This window comes from Schistocerca piceifrons, chromosome X (assembly GCF_021461385.2).
Source record: "Schistocerca piceifrons isolate TAMUIC-IGC-003096 chromosome X, iqSchPice1.1, whole genome shotgun sequence".
Lineage (NCBI taxonomy): Eukaryota > Metazoa > Arthropoda > Insecta > Orthoptera > Acrididae > Schistocerca > Schistocerca piceifrons.
Genome location: NC_060149.1, coordinates 850,622,064 through 850,645,062, shown reverse-complemented (window position 1 = coordinate 850,645,062; position 22,999 = coordinate 850,622,064). Strand labels below are relative to the sequence as shown.

The 22,999-nt window shown below is 44.9% G+C and overlaps 1 protein-coding gene and 1 pseudogene across 2 annotated transcripts in view; both read right to left on the bottom strand.

The window, feature by feature from the left end:
* LOC124722935 (glutamate receptor-interacting protein 2) overlaps positions 1-22,999 on the bottom strand; it is a 454,066-nt gene that overhangs the window by 241,825 nt on the left and 189,242 nt on the right. The window lies entirely within an intron of this gene.
* On the bottom strand, positions 19,372-19,489 carry LOC124723665 (annotated as a pseudogene).

The window sequence follows — 22,999 nt, the reverse complement described above, 5'->3', positions numbered from 1 at the left end:
GCAAGAGGTCAAAACTGTTGCAGGGATGCGATTTTTTTTTTTTTTTTTTTGGAGGTAGAGAACAAGTGGATGCTGCTATCTAATGCCGCAATGTTTCACTGGAGAAGAGGGTTAATGGGGATGGCGGAGGAGGGAACAAATGAAGGGTAGTCACCTCAGCGGCTGCTGAGTGCCAGCCTTCGAAGATTCACTGCTATAGGGTGCAGACGTTGGAAGATCCTGTTCCATGAAATCTACAGAGGTGTCTGCATTCTCACTGGGTTGGTCTGTGGATTCCAGGCCAGGAAAACTGTAGTCTGTGCGCACCAGCGAGACGGTGGTCTGCCGTGTGAGGGTATCACGCGGCGACTCTGTTGAAGAGGACCTCCGAGTCAGGAAAGAAGAAGACTGTTTACTTTTGTTTGATTTCTTAAAGTCTTTGCGGTTGGCAGATGAAGACTCAGATGCTTGTTGGCTGGAGGAACGTAAAAATTCTTCACGGGAGTACGACTTTTGTCCTTTCTAGCCTGCCGGTTGTGTAACATGTGATTTCGCCACTGGAGGCGAAGATTTTGTGGCTTGTTGCACAGTTGAAGGAGAAGTAGACGGCGATGTTACCGTGATACTTGGTGATTTTCCAACTGCATTGCTGAATATGAGGTCGCAAGTCTGCATGGTTATGTCCTTCGTGGAACGAGGTGGTAAAATGCAAGGCTTTTGACTAGCTAACAACTTGCTAGTGACAGGGTAAGGCACTTCTCCCTTCACTCGGAACCCGAATCTCCTGCACGGCCCGCTCATCGAGATACACTGGAAATTCTCACAATGAGGCTGTATGGGCGCCGTTGCAATTGATATACACTCCTGGAAATTGAAATAAGAACACCGTGAATTCATTGTCCCAGGAAGGGGAAACTTTATTGACACATTCCTGGGGTCAGATACATCACATGATCACACTGACAGAACCACAGGCACATAGACACAGGCAACAGAGCATGCACAATGTCGGCACTAGTACAGTCTATATCCACCTTTCGCAGCAATGCAGGCTGCTATTCTCCCATGGAGACGATCGTAGAGATGCTGGATGTAGTCCTGTGGAACGGCTTGCCATGCCATTTCCACCTGGCGCCTCAGTTGGACCAGCGTTCGTGCTGGACGTGCAGACCGCGTGAGACGACGCTTCATCCAGTCCCAAACATGCTCAATGGGGGACAGATCCGGAGATCTTGCTGGCCAGGGTAGTTGACTTACACCTTCTAGAGCACGTTGGGTGGCACGGGATACATGCGGACGTGCATTGTCCTGTTGGAACAGCAAGTTCCCTTGCCGGTCTAGGAATGGTAGAACGATGGGTTCGATGACGGTTTGGATGTACCGTGCACTATTCAGTGTCCCCTCGACGATCACCAGTGGTGTACGGCCAGTGTAGGAGATCGCTCCCCACACCATGATGCCGGGTGTTGGCCCTGTGTGCCTCGGTCGTATGCAGTCCTGATTGTGGCGCTCACCTGCACGGCGCCAAACACACATACGACCATCATTGGCACCAAGGCAGAAGCGACTCTCATCGCTGAAGACGACACGTCTCCATTCGTCCCTCCATTCACGCCTGTCGCGACACCACTGGAGGCGGGCTGCACGATGTTGGGGCGTGAGCGGAAGACGGCCTAACGGTGTGCGGGACCGTAGCCCAGCTTCATGGAGACGGTTGCGAATGGTCCTCGCCGATACCCCAGGAGCAACAGTGTCCCTAATTTGCTGGGAAGTGGCGGTGTGGTCCCCTACGGCACTGCGTTGGATCCTACGGTCTTGGCGTGCATCCGTGCGTCGCTGCGGTCCGGTCCCAGGTCGACGGGCACGTGCACCTTCCGCCGACCACTGGCGACAACATCGATGTACTGTGGAGACCTCACGCCCCACGTGTTGAGCAATTCGGCGGTACGTCCACCCGGCCTCCCGCATGCCCACTATACGCCCTCGCTCAAAGTCCGTCAACTGCACATACGGTTCACGTCCACGCTGTCGCGACATGGTACCAGTGTTAAAGACTGCGATGGAGCTCCGTATGCCACGGCAAACTGGCTGACACTGACGGCGGCGGTGCACAAATGCTGCGCAGCTAGCGCCATTCGACGGCCAACACCGCGGTTCCTGGTGTGTCCGCTGTGCCGTGCGTGTGATCATTGCTTGTACAGCCCTCTCGCAGTGTCCGGAGCACGTATGGTGGGTCTGACACACCGGTGTCAATGTGTTCTTTTTTCCATTTCCAGGAGTGTAGTTGGAAGAATTAGGCGGGAAATCGCTCTTGTGAACATCCCTACCCTACGTAACACATTTCGCCATGTTTCAACAGGACATGCGAGTGTGGCTGTAACATTGATGCTGATATCAACGCATTGGACTTGGAATGTACAGTCGGACTGCGATGACTTGATAGTCTGCTTTAATCTTTGGTGGTAGGACTGCTTTATCAAACGTAAGAAAAAGAGTGTGTGTAGGCACTAAGGCTGCATCAACCTTTATCGTTACCTGATGGACTACAGTGACACCCTGATCAGAGAGGGAAGTTAGGATTTCTCCCTCAGTTAGACCATCGAGGGGCCTAGTGCAAATAACACCACGTGAGGAATTGAGTGTTCGATGGGCTTGACATGAACAGAATAGCTGTGGAGGAACAAAGCTGGAAGCAGTTGTTGGGCTCGAAAATCAAAGTTCCGATATGTAAACGAAAGCAAGATTTCACAGTGCTTGCAATTGCATCAACATCTTTCTGAATAATAAACAGATTAACCGTAGCAAAGTACTGATCTTCAGAACGTGATACCACGAGGAACTGAGGTACAGCTGGGATATTCTGTGAATATTTAGCCTCATTAGACTGAGATGGTGATTGGTTCACTGCGAGAAAATCCTCCATGATTGCCAGCGTCTCCGATGGGACGTTAAATTTTGGAGAATGGACCTCAACATCAACAATCTGTTTAGGGGTTTACCAAGGCGTACTTCTTCCAAAGCTCATATAAGTAGTTTTATTGTGCATAAACAAGTATCTGTACAAGTTTTCAATTTTTCGGAGCTTCTTAATGAACACCACAAACTGATGAAAATCAGATGCAACAACGAAGTCAAAGCTATGAGAAACATCATGAAAATTCTAATTGACGTGATAAATGTTTTGTGTAAGCAGGAGATAGCTTTCAGAGAATATTATATGAATCCCGGAAATTTGAAAGCCATTTTTAGACTTGTGCTAAACAGAAACAAAGATTTGGAAGGACACTGAAAGAAAATGAGATATTTTTAGGGATTTTCAAAAGCTATACAGAACAAACTGATTGACTGTATAAACGAGTAGATTTATGAGTTTATACATGCAAATTTCGATGGAACCTCATTTTCTGCCTGAATTGTGGAAGAAGCAACAGACGTTTCAGACAAGTCACAAAGCTTTTTTGCTGTGAGATTAGTAGACTCCATAGGCGACATCCAAGAACGTTTTTTGGTTGCCATGCTGTTAGCCAAGCTAGAACTGCTGCTCCTTTATTCACTGCGCTGAGTGTCGTATTTCAGAATTACGATATGAAGAAAAAACTGGTGGCCCTAACCTATGATGGTGCTTCCGTACTGGCAGAAGATTTAAATGGTCTGCAAACTAGTATCCGTGAAACTGCCTCCCCCCCCCCTCCCTCCCTCTTCCACCAGCTCACTTTTACTCACTGTTTTGCACATCGCTTAAATTTTGTTTTGCAGCAGAGCTGTTTTTGTACAAAACCTTTCAGGATTTTTTGTCCACGCTTCAGGGTACTCCTGCTTTCTTCTCCGGTCCTTCAGACGCACAGCAATTCTCGGCAGTACTGTTGGTAAACGCATTCCTTCTAGCAGTCAAACGAGATGGAACTGTAATGCGAGAATAATATCTGCTATTCACGAAAACCGTCCAGGGCTACTGATGTTATAAATAAAATAACTGACAGGCCAGACTCTAGTGCAACGACTACAAGAGAAGCCTGTGGTTTCGTATATACCCTACTAGACTCTGACTTTGCTTTAAAAAAACCGAACTGCTTTTCAGCATTCGTAAAAAACATTGCTGCCTCAGAACGCATAATTTACGGGAAAAACTTAAGAACCGAAGATAAGTTGATCAACTTTTAACATTCCACGAAATTCTCGGCTAATTCGCAGCCTGAAGCTTCCACGAATACAGGTGAAATGACGGATGAATACATTGGCAATCCATTGATGTCAAAATACAAACAATTGTACTTCGAGATATAGGATAATATCGGGACACAACTGGAAACAAGGTTTATCACAGTGTGATAAACTGCACTTGCTTACATTATGCGATACTACTCAGTTCGCCAGTTATGGTCGACATTTCCCTGTAGAAGGTATGAATTCGTTGTTACAAACTATGGTACGTCCTTTAGTCGCTTGCAGTTGCGTGTAGAACTGGATACTGTATTTTCTTCGCAGCATAGAGTACCACTTCAGTCTGTCAGTTTGGGAGACGTTATCAAAAGAGTGATTGAGAATGAAACAGACCAAATTCTTCCAGAAGTTTTCACACTATTTTGTCTAATGGCTACCAGTCCTGCAAGAAGTGCTTCAGTTGAAAGGAGCTCTTCTTGTCTTAAACGCATAAAAATATATTCGAGGAACAGTATGGCCTATGATCGCTTATTAGCTCTTTCGTGTACCTCAATCAGAAAACCAGTACTGCGAATACTTGAAGCCGAGAAGATGTATTGACGATATCGTCGAAAGATTTGGGAAGGAGAAGAATCGTCTAGTTGACTTTGTTTCACAAGTAACAACGCTCAAACGCCCAATCTGACAGTCCACTTGTAAACAAAACTGTCATTATTGTTGATATTATTTTCAGTAGCAGTGGTAGTCGTTATCAACTGCCACGCACGTTCTGCACCAGAACGCACCAAGCTCCATGTTGCGCACTAAAATGTCTAATCTCTGTCAACAAGTCTCGACGAGTTTCACCATACATTTCGCGACATAGACATAGACATCCATGTAATGCTTCTGTAGGAGACCTGGCTCAAACTGAGTATTCCCCCAAGTTCGGAAAATCTTTCTGAGACACATCAGATGTAACAGACGAGAGGGTGGAGCAGGAGCGTACATACGCTCTGGTTTATCACATACTGTGCTACAAATGTGTAATAATAAAGAAGATAAACAAGTGGAATATATGTTCATAGAGATCAAATCCCCTAAAAAAAGGTGCCTCTACAAACCTCCCAAAAGTAGGCTGTTTGCCTGCTTTGAAACTGCTCTTTCAAGTCTTGAATCGACGTACAAGCATATAATTCCAGCCGGTGACTCAAATATAAATTTTCTATACAATAGTCCTTCCAGTGTGAAATTTAAGCGGGAGCGTTCTTCTTCAAATGTATCACTGCATCAGCTTGTCCCACCCAACATATGATTAGTAGTCACTCTCTCATAGACATATTTGCAATGAAATTCCAGAGCAATTCATACATCTCAAATATCTGGAAGTCTGCCTGTGGCATAATTTCCATGACGTAATCGCCAGAATGTCCCAAAAAGAAACTACAAATGACTATATACGGAGACTTCAAACGCATTAATTTATTTGAAATTGCAACTGAGGTGCAAGAAATAGTTTGGGAGATATCTTCTATTCCTTTCCCGGACATAAACGAAAAACTTCATGGGTCTCCTAACAAACTTACTCAATTACGTGACAAATATGCTCCTCTACAGACCGGAAAAGTAAGAAGGAAACCTGCACCTTGGCTAACCGAATAACTAAAAAGATCGTGAATATCAGAGACACTAACAATGGGCATAAAAACTACGCCCTAAACCTGATAATCACATTGCTTATAAGCAGAAGCGAAACATAGTCAAGCCGTAAGAAATACAAAACTCAGGCATGCGTATAGGTTAACCGACAATAGAAATAGACTAGTTGTCCCATGGAAAAACCTTCGTGGTCTTGGTACAGTGAAAGTAATAGCTACAGCTGATCCCACTGTCCAAGCCGAAGAAGTGAACCGGTACATCATGTACAACCGCAACTGAACTGCAAACGAAATAGACTCATTGATTACTGCCTGGGGGTAATAGACTGTAACCACGAAAATTTCTGTCTACAGCATGCTACTGGAAACATCGTCAAATGAGCCATCACGCTATGAGATCAACATCTACTCGACATGATGGCATCACTATCCAAATGATGAAACTTATTACTGATCCACTACTGCCCACTACAACAGATATCTTTAAGCACTACTTAATCACAAGTGCTTCTCCTGAGGCCTGATAACAGTGACTAGTTAAGCCACTATCTAAAAAGGACGTTGACAAAGCTCCCGCTGACTATCGACCTATTTGCATTCTACCTGCACTGTCCAAGGCCTTAGAATATACAGGGTGTTACAAAAAGGTACGGCCAAACTTTCAGGAAACATTCCTCACACACAAATAAAGAAAAGATGTTATGTGGACATGCGTCCGGAAACGCTCAATGTCCATGTTAGAGCTCATTTTAGTTTCGTCAGTATGTACTGTACGTCATCGACTCACCGCCAGTTGATCCAACTGAAGGAAGGTAATGTTGACTTCGGTGCTTGTGTTGACATGCGACTCATTGCTCTACAGTACTAGCATCAAGTACATCAGTACGTAGCATCAACAGGCTAGTGTTCATCACGAACGTGGTTTTGCAGTCAGTGCAATGTTTACAAGTGCGGAGTTGGCAGATGCCCATTTGATGTGTGGATTAGCACGGGGCAATAGCCGTGGCGCGGTACGTTTGTATCGAGACAGATTTCCAGAACGAAGGTGTCCCGACAGGAAGACGTTCGAAGCAATTGATCGGCGTCTTAGGGAGCACGGAACATTCCAGCCTATGACTCGCGAATGGGGAAGACCTAGAACGACGAGGACACCTGCAATGGACGAGGCAATTCTTCGTGCAGTTGACGATAACCCTAATGTCAGCGTCAGAAAAGTTGTTGCTGTACAAGGTAACGTTGACCACGTCACTGTATGGAGAGTGCTACGGGAGAACCAGTTGTTTCCGTACCATATACAGCGTGCGCAGGCACTATCAGCAGCTGATTGGCCTCCACGGGTACACTTCTGCGAATGGTTCATCCAACAATGTGTCAATCCTCATTTCAATGCAAATGTTCTCTTTACGGATGAGGCTTAAGTCCATCGTGATCAAATAGTAAATTTTCACAATCAACATGTGTGGGCTGACGAGAATCCGCACGCAATTGTGCAATCACGTCATCAGCACAGATTTTCTGTGAACGTTTGGGCAGACATTGTTGGTGATGTCTTGATTGGGCCCCATGTTCTTCCACCTACGCTCAATGGAGCACGTTATCATGATTTCATACGGGATACTCTACCTGTGCTGCTACAACATGTGCCTTTGAAAGTACGACACAACATGTGGTTCATGCAGGATGGAGCTCCTGCACATTTCAGTCGAAGTGTTCGTACGCTTCTCAACAACAGATTCGGTGACCGATGGATTGGCAGAGACGGACCAATTCCATGGCCTCCACGCTCTCCTGACCTCAACCCTCTTGACTTTCATTTATGGGGGCATTTGAAAGCTCTTGTCTACGTAACTCCGGTACCAAATGTAGAGACTCTTCGTGCTCGGATTGTGGACGGCTGTGATACAATACGCCATTCTCCAGGGCTGCATCAGCGTATCAGGGATTCCATGCGACGGAGGGTGGATGCATGTATCCTCGCTAACAGAGGACATTTTGAACATTTCCTGTAACAAAGTGTTTGAAGTCACGCTGGTACGTTCTGTTGCTGTGTGTTTCCATTCCATGATTAATGTGATTTGGAGAGAAGTAATAAAATGAGCTCTAACATGGAAAGTAAGCGTTTCCGGACACATGTCCACATAACATATTTTCTTTCTTTGTGTGTGAGGAATGTTTCATAAAAGTTTGGCCGTACCTTTTTGTAACACCCTATATAGCCTATGGCCAGCTAACAATCTACCTAACTAAAAACAACCTACTAAACGAATGCAAATCAAGTTTCTGTAATCATCGCAGCACAACATCTGCGTTAATACGGTAACAGATACCTGAATCTTGCCATTGATCCAGAAGAGGCGACTATGATGTGCTCCGTAGTCTTCAGCAAAGCCTTTGACAATGTCAGCTTTGAGTATTTGCTTGCCAAACTTAGCAGCCTAAATTTTTCGCCATGTGCAACGCAATGGTTTCGCTCATGCCTGTCATCTCACCAGTAATGGGTCATGTCTGGCACCATAAAGTCACAAAGGAGGCAGGTAGGATCAGGTTCCGTATTAGGTCCTATACTTTTATCACTGTATGTCAGTGATGTGTCATCAGTTTTGTCCTACTGCAAGTACCACACATATGCTGATGACCTCCAGTTGTATATAAGCGCAAAACCAATAAACCTGAAGACAACTATCGAGAATCTCAGTACTGACCTTTGTGCACTATCAAAATGGGCGCAGGATACAGGAAGCCCATCCAGAACCAAGCGGACTTGTTAGTCAGTCTAAACTCATTAGGCCGAATTATCCAGAATCCCCAACTTCTTTAACCCTAAATAGGACGAACATCAACTTCTCTCCTTCAGCAAAGGGTGTAGGAATAATAATAGATAAAAATATAATTTGGACTGATCACGTAACTGCAACGTGCAGGAAGGCGTCAGCATCTCTCCATGCTCTAGAAAATATAAAAACCTCTTCCCCCTTGACCTGAAAAAGAAACTTATAGAAACACTTACGCTTGCAATTATTGATTGCAGCGATGGTATGTAGCAGGGTCTTCGTCAGGAAAGCTCACGACTCCTGGAAATGGTCATGAATGCCTGTTTTCGTTATATCGGTGATGTTCGACTCTTTGATCATATTTCACCATCATACGCACACCTATCCTGGCTGCGTGCAGACAAGTGCAGGGATTTCCATACCCCCTGTCGTCTCTACTTTCTTATCAACGTACACCGTCCCTCATTTCTTTCCACGACCTTAAAGCTCTTGTATGAACTAAATGGCAGAAACACTCGCTCCCATCAGAGCAAAATGCTTTTCCGTCCCACTCCATCGTTTAGCCATTTTCTCTAAGTCCTTCTAAGTAGCAGGAACCCGACTCTGGAATAATCTCCAGCATTATGTTAGAGAACTTAATAACATCTCCAACTTCAGAATACAGTTAATGACATATCTACTGAAGCAACAATAGCTCCTACCATTGTCCCTTTACGCATTCGCTACCCCTGTACATCCTTCTTTTCATCTAGATCTTCCTCATTTTCAAATATTGTTAGCTGGTGCAGGCTCCTTAAATTTTCTTTCCCCAGAACCTGATATATCGGAAAACATCTTTTTTGTACACCTATAAATTCTTTTTATGGCTGCCACTACCATTATTGTTATAGTTGTCATTATTATTATTATTATTATCGTTACTAGTGACAGCAGCAGCAGCATATATCGACAGAAAAGTGAAGACATACGATCAATAACAGGAGTAAAAGATATTATAGAACGGGTTAAGAGTCTAAAATGGCAGTGGGCAGGACATATTGCACTAACAAAGGATGGAAGATGTGGATAAAATCAGTTTTAGAGCGGAGTCCCAGAGAATAACGAAGACCACCAGGGAGACCACCGGATCGCTGGGATAAGGAACTCAGGAAAGTTGCGGGCTTCAACTGGCAGAAGACAGCAGCGGACAGAGATGCATGGAAACACCTCTTAAAAATGTATTTAATAACTTAAAGAGGCTACGTCTTGTATATATTGAATTAGTTGAACAATAAATAAATAAATAAATATATTTCAATGATAGTGAGTAGCTTCGAAAAATCACTTCTTTCATTCGATAACGAAACGAATCTAGAGCTTGAAACCTAAGGGCTGAAGTACGTTAGAACATCGAGAATATACGAGGGTTATTCGGAAAGTAAGGAAGGATCGGTCGCGAAATGGAAACCACAGTGAAAATCCGATAAAGTTTTGCACAGGTGTGTTGGGCAGTGTCTCTAGAATGCCCGTCGATCGCGTTACGCCGTTGTTTTTAGTTCTGAGCACACAAGGAGCACATAAAGATACCTAGAAGAATAGTGTCTCCCGCAAAGTACGAGGGCCTGGTGAGAAATTTCGCCTGAAGCTATGCAGCCAGCATTACATAACTGTCGTGCGTTTTCTTCTTCAAGACAATTCTCAACCGCATTCTGCAGGGGCAATAAAGATGCTCCTGCATCGTTTTCAATTCGAAATGTTTGATTGCCCACAATACAGCCCGTAATTGTCTCCATCTGAGTTTCATCTCTGCTCACATGAACCGCTGGCTATAAAGACAACATTTTGGCACAGACAACGAGCCGTAGGCCAGCGTAGAGAATTGGCGGAAAGCACTGGCGGCTGCCTTCTATAACGAGGGTATTGGAAAGTTGATACAACGGTACGACAAACGTGTAAGTCGGATAGGCGACTATGGAGATAAGTAGCTGGAAGTTGTAGCTAACTGTTGCAAATAAAACAGTTTTGATTTTCACTGTGGTTTCCATTTCGCGACCTATCGTTCCTTACTTTCCGAATAGCCCTCGCAGATAACGTCCATGTGAGAACTTACATTAGACACTATACTTAAACTATATTCAATTTAAAACAAAAAATATGATAAGAGATTCAATGAAGTTAACGAGGAACTTCTGCTAGTGTGTATCTCAGATCTTTTAACAGCATACACTGAGATTACAAAAGTCGTGAGATACCTCATAACATCGTGTCGGACCTCCTTTTCGCCAGCCTAGTACAGCAACTCGACCTGTCGCGGACTCAACAAGTCGTTAGAAGCACCCTGCAGAGATATTGAGCCTTGTTGACAACTTGTGTCTTATAGCCGTTAGTAAGTGCGAAAGTGTTGCTTGTGCAGGATTTTGTGCATGAACCGTCCTCTCGATTATGTCCCATAAATATACATGGCATTTATTTTGGGCGAAATGGGTGGAAAAATCATTCGCTCGAATTGTCTAGAATGTTCCTAAAATCAGTCGAAAACAATTGTGGACCAGTGACACGGGGTATTGTCATACATAAAACTTAAGTCCATGAAAGGCTGCAAATTGTCTCCAAGTAGTCGAACACAACCATTTCCAGTCAATGATCGGTTCAGTTGGATCAGGGGACCCAGTCCTTTCCACGTAAGCACAGCCCACACCATTATGCCATTATGTAGCCACCAGCAGCTTGCACACTGCCTTGTTGACAACTTGTGTCCATGGCTTCGTCGGGTCTATCCCTCAGTCCAACCTTACCATCAGTTCTTACCAACTGACATCGGGATTCATCTGAACAGGCCACGGTTTTCCAGTCGTCTATGATCCAACGAATTGACGCATGGTGCAGGGAATGGCAACTGAATCTCAATGTAGACAAGTGTAATGTGCTGCGAATACATAGAAAGAAAGATCACTTATCATTTAGCTACAATATAGCAGGTCAGAAAGAGGAAGCAGTTAATTCCATAAATTATCTGGGAGTACGCATTAGGAGTGATTTAAAATGGAATGATCATATAAAGTTGATCGTCGGTAAAGCAGATGCCAGATTGAGATTCATTGAAAGAATCCTAAGGAAATGCAATCCGAAAACAAAGGAAGTAGGTTACAGTACACTTGTTCGCCCGTTGCTTGAATATTGCTCACCAGTGTGGGATCCGTATCGGATAGGGTTGATAGATGAGATAGAGAAGATCCAACGGAGAGCAGCGCGCTTCGTTACGGGATCATTTAGTAATCGCGAAAGCGTTACGGAGATGATAGATAAACTCCAGTGGAAGACTCTACAGGAGAGACGCTCAGTAGCTCGGTACGGGCTTTTGTTGAAGTTTCGAGAACGTACCTTCACCGAGGAGTCAAGCAGTATATTGCTCCCTCCTACGTATATCTCGCGAAGAGACCATGAGGATAAAATCAGAGATTAGAGCCCACACAGAGGCATACCGACAATCTTTCTTTCCACGAAGAATACGAGACTGGAACAGAAGGGAGAACCGATAGAGGTACTCAAAGTACCCTCCGCCACACACCGTCAGGTGGCTTGCGGAGTATGGATGTAGATGTAGATGTAGATGTAGATGTAGATGTAGAGGCGCTGCAGGTGACGTCATACTGTTAGTAAAGGCACTCTCGTCGGGCGTCTAATGCAATAGCCCACAACGCGAAATTTCGCCGCACTGTCCTAACGGATACGTCCGTCGTACGTCCCACATTGGTTTCGGCGGTTATTTCATGCAATGTTGCTTGTATATTAGCACAGAGAATTCTACACAAACGCCGCTGCTCTCAGTCATTAAGTGAAGACCGTCGTCCACAGCGCTGTGGTGAGTGGAAATTCCAGAAATTTGGCATTCTCGGCGCACTTTTGGCACTGTGGATCTCGGATAATTAAACTCTCTAACGATTTTCGAAATGGAATGCCCCATGCATCTAGCTCCAGCTACCATTCCGAGTTCAAAGTCTGTTGATTCCTGTCGTGCGGTCATTATCACGTCGGAAACCTGTTCACATGAATCACCTGATTACAAATAACAGCTCCGCCAATGCACTGCCCTTTTATACCTTGTGTACGCGATCTACCTCAATCTGTGTGTGTGGATATCGCTATCCCATGACTTTGGTCACCTCAGTATATGCAGCGTTCCTCTGCCAGCAATTTCCTATTCAAGCCATCGACGAGTCGAGAATCTTCTTCGGGATTTTATCCGCCCTTCATCGAATATCGCCAATAGCTTTAAAGCAGCTATTTTACGCGTGTCAATATTCGTAAACCAACTCTGTGATTAGCGCACCAGCTGCCTCCGAGAATTGCCGCTGGAGAGCGCTGCGGTCGCAAATCCTGAAGAGGAACACATTTCGTGAGGTGAAGCAGTAGATCGTGGCAGGGTGGGTAGCAACCACTACTGCTATAACGTATGGCGCCCTTCGCGATGAGAAACACGTGTCGTGTGAGTACGGCTTTAGGCCTATTTCACGCAGGAATGGCGTAGGGCGGGCACGTAGCGGTTTTACTAACAGTATCAGACTATGTCGTTTTCATCAGACGAGGATAGTGTTGCACTGGATATCTGCAACTCGTAAACGTTGAGCAACGAAGGAGATATTGGGTGCATCCTTTATTGTTGAAAAAAAGGGAAGAAATATGGCATATTCGACATAATGAGAAAACTGAAAACGTAACCCGACCGTATACAGAATTTTTGGAGTATTTCCCGAGAGTGTTGCTGCTTTGCGTTAAAGAAAATAAAGAACAGTATTCAGGGAAAATCAACTAACTGGAAGCAGCCTATTTGTCCGGTGGAGAGGTTAATAATCTTGAGGTAAGATGACCAGAAAATAGTCTACGTTCGTTAAGCAAGCATTTATTAAAGCGTTTTCTAAAAGAACGAATGAATAATGGTTATTCGCCACTGTAAGCACGAAATACAAAACAAAGAACTGCAATTTTGTTCCTTTGCCAGTACTGCATAGTTAATTTAAAGCCCTTTCATTCTACTTGCCGAGAAGCCAGTCCACAGTTCTGTCATGCGTTTACTAAACATCACAGATTTAATGGCAAATCCTACAACCTAAACAGACGCATACGCCTTCTGCAGCGAAATGGGAGGAAATAACGCACAGTTGTCTGCACTCTGGAGCCTGGACAACCCTGTCGGTAATGTCGATACATAAGAATTAAAGGTACGACCACGTCCAGGATCTGCCTCTATCAAGTTTGTTTTTCAATTGGGTGTGTGTGTTACGGGTCGTTCACGCGGATGGTTTATTTAAAACAATGGACAGTGATGAATATCCGCGCAACAGCACTGGAGGCTCTTTTCATAATAGTAAGTTTGGTCGAGTTATACTACAAGGACACTTTAATTTACAAATCCAGCTGTACTACAGACTTGGCTGGGTCAAAGTGACTGAAACGTCTACCACTTAACAAGGCGTCTTTCGGTAGCTGAAATGCATGCTGACGTTCTTTGGACCACACAAAATGAACATTTTTCCGGGGTAGTTGGTTGAGCGGAGCAGCAATTTGCGCAGCGTTACGAATACATTTTATATAGTAGGTGAGCTTCCCCATGACTGGCGCTCCTTAATGTTACGGGGTACCGGCAGATCTCTTAATCGCAACCAAGTGCGATATAGTTGGACGTATACCATTTGCATTTATTACGTAACTTAAACAATCAAATTTTTCCTGCAAAAAAGAGTACTTTGCCGTGTTGCATTTTAACCCAGCTGCAGAAAGAAGCTGAAACAAACAGTCTAAATGTTCCGCAGGCGTACGACCTGCGACGACAGTATAGTCCAGATAGTTGGTACAAGAAGGGATTTCGCTGTTAACTGTTCTAGGAACCGCTGAAGTAATGAAGGAGCTGAAACGGTAGTCTCTGAAACTGGAACAAACCTAACTGAGTGTTTATCAGAAAGTATCGCTTGGCCTGTACCTATACCTGTCGCAGATATATCATTAAGAAGTGTCTGCCTTGTCCAAGTCTGTGCATCATTGCTACGGGCATGGAAGAGGAAAAGAATCCACAACAGTTTGTGGGTTTACTTTTGCCTTAAAGTTAGCACAAAACGTAAACAAGCTGAAGTCTTCTTCAGAATGACCAAGGTGACGCCCGATAGCTTGCAGAGACGTGTTTGATGATGACACCATTGCCTCGCCATCTTCGCAGTTCCAGAGCAACTTGCTCATGTATTGCAGGGGGGAAAGATTGTGCGCAAAAGAATCGCAGCTGTGTGTTGTCCTTCATAGTGATGTGCCCCTCAAAGCCTTTTGCCTTTCCCATACATGGTTCAGATCGTTCTTTGTATTTACTACACAAGTCAGAAACATTAGTGTGAGACACAGAAACACTGATTTGTAACACATTGTTCTGAATGTACAAATTAAAAATTCAAATAAATCTAACCCAAATATGTTTGCTCTTTTTTCAGAATTGAGTACATGAAAAGAAACAAACTTTGTCACCCCATGAAAAGTTGCTGGCAAACTACACATGTCATGGACTGGAATTTCTTGTTCATTGTAGGGAGACAAAATAGAAGTAGGCTGTTATATTGTTGGGCTACCGATTCTGGCATAAGTGCCTTTCTTTATCAGGGAAACAGAACCACGAGTGTCCAACACAAACTAAATTGTCTCTTGATCCACTTAAAAAAAATTGTTCACCTGCATGTGTATTGCAATGGAAGCATTCTGCGATGCGAAAGTACTCGGTTCGGTTCGCCTGTTAGTGAGTGGCATCGCCTGCATCGTGAACACTTGTTGACAAAGAAGCTGTGGCCGCCGGTCGCTAGCCGGAACTATTACCGAGAAAGTCCGGTACGAGCGAAGAATATTTAATAGCAGGCTCTCAAGGAGACGAAAATCAGTGGAAGGCGCGGTTTGTACGTAAACATCTAAATTCAGAGCCTTAAATAAGGCACTGTATTGCAATCCTTGCAAAGTTGATTTTTATAATTCAAGATATGTGCGTGTTACACAATGTTATCTGGAACTGTGGCGGAGAATTCTTAGTACCTGAATGCACCAATACCATAATGTTAAACCAAATGAGCTGTGGATTACAATCACATCGGACAACTCTCCAATATACTGTATTAGACTGATTTCTTGGTTGATTGATTTGGGGAGGGGACCAAACTCGAGGTCATCGGTCCCATCGGATTAGGAAAGGATGGGGAAGGAAGTCGGCCGTGTCCTTTCAAAGGAACCATCCCGGCATTTGCCTGAAGCTATTTAGGGAAATCACGGAAAACCTAAATCAATGTGGCCGGACGCAGGTTTGAACCGTCGTCCTCCCGAACGCAAGTGCAGTGTGCTAACCACTCCGCCACATCTCTCGGTACTGTATTACAGAATATCTTTGAACACACTTTGTAGAACACTGTCCTATTACATTTCAGGATAGACATCGCATTCGATAAACACTCTTAATTAGAATAACATCACAAAACTAGTCGTGCTACACATCTATTTTATAGCTTTCACGTCCCATGTGATGCCAGAATAAGCAATAACTGTCACTTAGAGTCATTCCAATAGGCGAGCAGCCCATTCCGATGTGGCCACCAAACCCACACTGCTGCTTGCGGATGCAGCTCTCTTCAGGACACAGCAAGGACATTACGTGGTGCGTGGTTAAGCAGAAGGCCGTCTGGTTATGAGATACACTAAAGCACTAACGTAAAATTCTGCCAGACATTGTTCCAAACTAACGTCCAGGAAGGTAACCCTGTGGTAATTACTAATGCAGTGGTCTATTTAGTTTTCCTTTAGTCTTAGTATGTGTAGGAAAGATGATAACTGTTTCATAAAACAATTTATATAGGGTAGTTTGCAATCAATGTAGTTGTGGAAATGAAAACCATTCTTTTCGGTCCAGTCACGTTAATGTAATCACCATCCGTGGTTCAAAAGGCTCTGAGCACTATGGGACTTAACATCTGAGGTCATCAGTCCCATAGAACTTAGAACTACTTAAACCTAACTAACCTAAGGACATCACACACATCCATGCCCGAGGCAGGATTCGAACCTGCGACCGTAGCGGTCGCGCGGTTCCAGACTGAAGTGCGTAGAACCGCTCGGTCACAACGGCCGGCTTACCCCCAATGATTGACGTCTATGTGCAATAACTACTCACAGACGGCAGATGGCAGCACTAGCAGTGCAAGGTATATCAAGCCTGTCAGGGGGATTCGGACAACAGTATATTATTTTCTCGCAATGCGGCAACTGAGTAATTTATCTGACGTCATAAAAGGGCAAGATCATTGGTGTTGTGTACATAGTTCCACGTAGTCAGCGCATACACAACTTTCGCACTAGACCGCGCCCCGCTAAGCACAACAGCGCAGGCGCAGCGCTCGTCCGTCTCCGCTGCCATAGAGACGGACCAAATTCTGCTTCCGCCGATCCGCGTATTAATATGTAACGCAGCCAATGAGATTGCTGCTAACGTAGAACCTTTTCTCCTCGCAGATCACACTCGCGCAGCGATACATGAACGCGCAAGGTATTATAACGACTGTACAGACCTCCGATTAGTCAATCTGCATTTGTCTGCACCAGTCTGTACGAGTTCTACATTTGTCTCTACCAGTCTATAGTCAAGTTGCAGTCTGTGCCTAATAAGTTTACCATATTCCAGTACATAGCCATGAAGATAAATGTATAGGCACTTTTGTCAAGTATCAGTGATATATGTGAGAATAAGATTAACATACCAATATCAAAGGAACTTCAGATTGTCAATTGTAAATAGCATCCTGAACCAAGTTAAGTAATTTTTATGCTTGTTATTATTTTAATAAATGTGTGTGAAAATTAATCAAGTTCTGTTTAAAGTTGGTCACCGTCAATCTGCTACTCTAAGCGTGCAAGTGGCATTTCTATCGTCTGACCTAAGGGCAGTAGATAAACACACCACGATAAGACCACGAGACATATTGCTGACACTCGCCTACTTCGTTAGAGCGAGTCAAATAATTTGATGGTGTGTGTACTGAAGGTCTTACAGTACGTACACCACAATTGGCTTTCGGGCCAAGGGTGAAATCATTTCCGGAACGGCTAAGTTTGAAAATTGTTCGCGTGCCGCCGTGGTTAATGTATATCGTACATGGGAAAATGGCGCTGTCCAAAAGAGACGGCGAGGCACCTGTGGGGCACCATGGGCCATAGATGACAGGGCTGAACGAAGCCTGCGAAGATGTGCACGGACGAATAGACGTACAACTGTTGAGAAACTGACCATTCAGATAAACCTAGAAGTTAGCAACAGCGTCACCTCAGAGACCTTTCAGCGAACGTTGCTGCGTATGGATCTCCGCAGCAGGGGTTATACACCCATGCTGACTCACGTTCATAGGCGACGAAAGTTGGAATTTGCACGCCAGTACTGCAACTGCGTGTCCACTGAGTAGCGAGAGGTGGCCTTTCAGATGAATCACGTTTTATGCTCCCTCGAACAAATGGCCGTTAGCGTATACGCCGTGAAACGTCTGAAAGCGAACACCCTGCAACAATCGTTGGTAGGCTCAAGGACTGAGGGCATTCCCTGGGTAATCTCGCCATTCTGGAAGGCACAGTGGATCAACACAAGTATGCATCTATCTTAGGGGACCATGTCCACCCCTACATGAAGCTTGTTTTTGCTCGGCGCGATGGCACCTATCAGCAGGACAATGAAGCGTGCCGCACAGCTCGCAGTGCACATGCGTGGTTAGAAGAGCACCAGTATGAGTTTACCGTACTTCCCTGGACAACAATTTCTCCGGATTTAAACTCAATTAAGAATTCGTGGGATCAGTTCGATCTGGCTGTTCGCACCATGGATCCTCAAACGAGAAACCTTGCGCACTGGAGTCGGCATGGCTGCACATCCCTGTCGATACCTTGCAGAACTTCACTTACTCTCTTCCTGCACGTCTCGCAGCGGTCCGCGTTGCAAAAGTCAGGCTTTTGGCAAATGGTCACAGTAGTGCGACTGGACAGTAAAATGTCGTCCGCATTACACCAAAACAATAAATGTGCATTACACTAGAACTGAAATGCAGGTGATTCAATGTTTCACAGAACCTTAAAATCAACAATGGTAATTTGAGATATCGATTATCTTGTGACATGTTGTTCCCATATTTACACATGTTAGAATATGAAATTCAAAATCGTTCGCCACTTCTCTTTGGACCGAGGGGAGGGGAGTGCAACTGCACATCCGTTGTTCCGGAATTACCAATACATAATGATTTTTTGCACACGTACTAAAACTAAATCATACAACCAGATGCCAATTCCTATTGTATTTCTTAAAAAATCTGAAAAACAAAGCTTAAGTCACCCATAAAACAGACATCTAGTCCTCAGAAGCCTTCACGCTGCATCACAGTCCTTCTCAATATATGGCTGAGGTAATGCGTCACGTACAGTTTCCTCGCTCAACACTCTGTGTTGATATTCTTGATATCACGTAATCATCCGTTTTTCACACATTATGAACAGATCCTTAAGTTTTGCTGCTGGTACTGGGAATTTTTTTGAGTGTGCCTATGGAACAGACATATTTGCCGAAGATGTGTTAAAGATGACTTCATTAAAAGCACTCCGTCTTCAGGCCACAAGTGGCCCATCGAGGCCATCCGACCGCCGTGTCATCCTCAGCTGAGCATGCGGATAGGAGGGGCGTGTGGCCAGCACACTGCTCTCCCGGTCGTTATGATGGTTTTCTTTGACCGGAGCCGCTACTATTCGGTCGAGTAGCTCCTCAATTGGCATCACGAGGCTGAGTGCAACCAGAAAAATGGCAACAGCACAGGGCGGCCCAGACGGTCACCCATCCAAGTGCTGGCCATACCCAACAGCACTTAACTTCGGTGATCTGACGGGAACCAGTGCATCCACTGGCGCAAGGCCGTTGCCTCACTTCACTAAAGCCCTTTCAAATTCTGTCTCATAAAACATTGAAATACGTTTGTTTCTGATGAGCAAAAATGAAGGACAGAATAACTTTCGCATTATGTGTCACTACCAATGCTCAATGGAACTTAAACCATACATAGAAAGAACTGCTACAGTACAGTACAGTGCACGATCTTAATTGAAAGAAACACGCAGCGAGACGATTAGAAATGACACTTTTATTACACTGAAGTCAACGCGGTTTATTATTGCCCCTGGACATTACAAATGGCGGGACACGCTTGTTAATCGGTGTGTGATCGCCACGGATAAAATGTGTGGTCTGCAAAGTGCTCCCTTACTAGTCACAAGGTTGAAAAAGGAGTTCTAGTGGTATGGAGTTCTATTTCTCCACTAGCGCGGTTAACAATTGCTGGATGATCGTTAGTGTATGTGGACGCACTACAACACGTCTCCCCAACGCATCCCACACGTGATCGACGGGATTTAAGTCGGGGGAAGCGCCTTCGGTGAATATCCTTACATTTCAAAAGCTCCTCCACCTACAAAATTCAATGCGGACGTGCATTGATATCCATAAAAAATGAAATCACGGCCGAATGCACTCCTTAAAAGACGTACATGAGGAAGGAGTACAGTATCACAAGAAAGCTTACTGTTAGTGTACCGTGGTCCATGATTTGGAAGTCAGTAGGCCCATACAACATTATTCCTAATCAGTTGACTAAATTTGGATGTTTATTGGACAGAGCTATACACATAGACACACACGTAGAGTTGTTCTGCTGACCCCCCAACATTTATCTGGCATCTTCCTCACCTGCGTAATTTTTGGTACCTCCATTATGTAAACACAGACACATCTTAAATGAAGAGCTGGTGAGTTATGTCATATTGCCACGCACGAAGTGTCGTAAGTAATGATGGAATATGTGATTGAAAAAAAATTGTAACGATATCTAATGAATGTACATGGTACATTCATGTAAGCCAAACGCATATAGGGCACTTAACAGAGCGCCAAAATCATGAATGTTGCACATACCCTATGTTGGCACACATAAATACGCTGATTTTACACTCTTGTGATAATGGGCCTTACATTTCTTCCTACACTGCCAAGGCAACTCATTCGAGATTTTGTTATAACAAATCAAATATGTGACTTTATTCATCCAGCATCTGAGAATGAGAGCACTTGGTGATTTGTAACAAACTTTACACAGAATTGCAAAGCTTTACGAAACTACTTCTCACTGACAACTCTCGCAAAATGATGAAAGCAAAGCAAGTTCATCGTTTACAACATTTTCGCCGTTCACGTAGTAAAGTTGCCGCATGGGTCATGACATTTTAATTTATTACTTCTTTCCAAATAACTGCATTCGCCACACATTTTGCAGACAGTATTCGCATAATACCACTGAAGCATGTACCTGCAAAAATTATATCATTCTATGACTCAGAGTTGTTCAGCAGGTATCATTTCATAAATACTGAGCTTGAGCTGTGTGAAAAACTTCCGCATCATGCAAGGCATTTAAATTTATTATTTCACTGCTAGTAACTCCATTCGCAACGAATTTTGTAGACAGGAACTGCATATGCCGCTGAGTGTACCTATAAAATTATATCATTGTACGACGTATAGTTCAAGAAATATGGCCACGCGGGATTAGCCGAGCAGTCTCGGCGCTGCAGTCATGGACTGTGCGGCTGGTCCCGGCGGAGGTTGGAATCCTCCCTCGGGCATGGGTGTGTGTGTTTGTCCTTAGGGTAATTTAGGTTAAGTAGTGTGTAAGCTTAGGGACTGATGACCTTAGTAGTTAAGTCCCATGAGATTTCACACACATTTGAACATTTTTTTGAACAAGAAATATGACGTCATAAATTTGAGCTGCAAGAAAACGGGACAGCAAGGTGAAATTCGCGCAGGTGAAATAGGCATACAAATACACTCCTGGAAATTGAAATATGAACACCGTGAATTCATTGTCCCAGGAAGGGGAAACTTTATTGACACATTCCTGGGGTCAGATACATCACATGATCACACTGACAGAACCACAGGCACATAGACACAGGCAACAGAGCATGCACAATGTCGGCACTAGTACGTCTCCATTCGTCCCTCCACCTTTCGCAGCAATGCAGGCTGCTATTCTCCCATGGAGACGATCGTAGAGATGCTGGATGTAGTCCTGTGGAACGGCTTGCCATGCCATTTCCACCTGGCGCCTCAGTTGGACCAGCGTTCGTGCTGGACGTGCAGACCGCGTGAGACGACGCTTCATCCAGTCCCAAACATGCTCAATGGGGGACAGATCCGGAGATCTTGCTGGCCAGGGTAGTTGACTTACACCTTCTAGAGCACGTTGGGTGGCACGGGATACATGCGGACGTGCATTGTCCTGTTGGAACAGCAAGTTCCCTTGCCGGTCTAGGAATGGTAGAACGATGGGTTCGATGACGGTTTGGATGTACCGTGCACTATTCAGTGTCCCCTCGACGATCACCAGTGGTGTACGGCCAGTGTAGGAGATCGCTCCCCACACCATGATGCCGGGTGTTGGCCCTGTGTGCCTCGGTCGTGTGCAGTCCTGATTGTGGCGCTCACCTGCACGGCGCCAAACACGCATACGACCATCATTGGCACCAAGGCAGAAGCGACTCTCATCGCTGAAGACGACACGTCTCCATTCGTCCCTCCATTCACGCCTGTCGCGACACCACTGGAGGCGGGCTGCACGATGTTGGGGCGTGAGCGGAAGACGGCCTAACGGTGTGCGGGACCGTAGCCCAGCTTCATGGAGACGGTTGCGAATGGTCCTCGCCGATACCCCAGGAGCAACAGTGTCCCTAATTTGCTGGGAAGTGGCGGTGCGGTCCCCTACGGCACTGCGTAGGATCCTACGGTCTTGGCGTGCATCCGTGCGTCGCTGCGGTCCGGTCCCAGGTCGACGGGCACGTGCACCTTCCGCCGACCACTGGCGACAACATCGATGTACTGTGGAGACCTCACGCCCCACGTGTTGAGCAATTCGGCGGTACGTCCACCCGGCCTCCCGCATGCCCACTATACGCCCTCGCTCAAAGTTCGTCAACTGCACATACGGTTCACGTCCACGCTGTCGCGGCATGCTACCAGCCCTCTCGCAGTGTCCGGAGCAAGTATGGTGGGTCTGACACACCGGTGTCAATGTGTTCTTTTTTCCATTTCCAGGAGTGTATATTTGAAATGTGTGAAATATATGTGTCATATGCGTACTCTGGCAAAGTTGCGGTTAAATAGCTCCTCCTAAACTCCTCTATCGATTTCATCAAAAGCTTGTTACAGACATTACTTACTATCTGGTAACAAATACTGTGGGTGTAAGAACAAGCATGTTGCTATTGGGGTGGGTTTGATAAATTGGTGTCGGAGTATATATATATATATATATATATATATATATATATATATATATATATATATATATAGAGAGAGAGAGAGAGAGAGAGAGAGAGGAG